Source organism: Saprolegnia diclina (assembly GCF_000281045.1).
Source record: "Saprolegnia diclina VS20 unplaced genomic scaffold supercont1.5, whole genome shotgun sequence".
Lineage (NCBI taxonomy): Eukaryota > Oomycota > Saprolegniomycetes > Saprolegniales > Saprolegniaceae > Saprolegnia > Saprolegnia diclina.
This window is the reverse complement of record NW_008246072.1, coordinates 267,433-268,225: the sequence shown is the minus strand read 5'-3', so window position 1 is coordinate 268,225 and position 793 is coordinate 267,433.

Below are 793 nucleotides of genomic sequence, written 5' to 3'. Positions count from 1 at the left end.
CGTCGCCGCCGTCATCGCCCAGACGCGCAAAACGCACGAGGTTTCGAGATTGCTCCAAAACGACGACGCCTTTGACGTCGCCGCACGCAAGCGCCTCGCGACGGCTCTTGGCCCCACAACTCGAATGAGATTGGCGTTTAGCTACCAGTGCGGTGATGACGAGATCAAGCCACACGCCACGATGCACAACGTGGGGTATGAAGGTAGGTACTTCGTCTCGCCGCCCCCGCCAAAGTTACAGAAGCAACTATAGCTGGTTATCTATTCCATTTTGCACACGAATGCAATGAAGTCGCTGTGTTGCGTTTTATGACGACATGACCGAAGTTGAACCAGAGCATAAATTCCTTTCAGAGGTGGCGGGCGTACTGTATCGCGCGCCTGCTGTGGTCGCTGGACTACAGTGCGGTGGAATGGCTCGCCGCGCTTGAAGACACCGCCGCCGCGTGCGGTTTTTCCCGCCCGACCATTCCAGGGATACAAGCCGGCCTCACGCGCGACGACATCCGAGCCGCGACCGCCCTCATGCTGCTGTCCGGTCGAGCATGGCGAGCCGCCTTCCCGGCCGCCAGCGGGGAGGACGCGTGCACCGACTTTATGAACCGTGGCAAGTGGTACATGCAGACGGGCGGCGATGCCAAGGTCGCGCCGACGAACGACGACCTTTTGCGACGGGGAGCGTTGGTCGCCGGCAAGAGCGACAAGGCGGCTGCGGCGCCAAGTGTGGACGACGAGGCTGCGTACATCCCGCAAGCGGCGGCGCGCGACATGATGTCAACACCGGCGGTCTTTA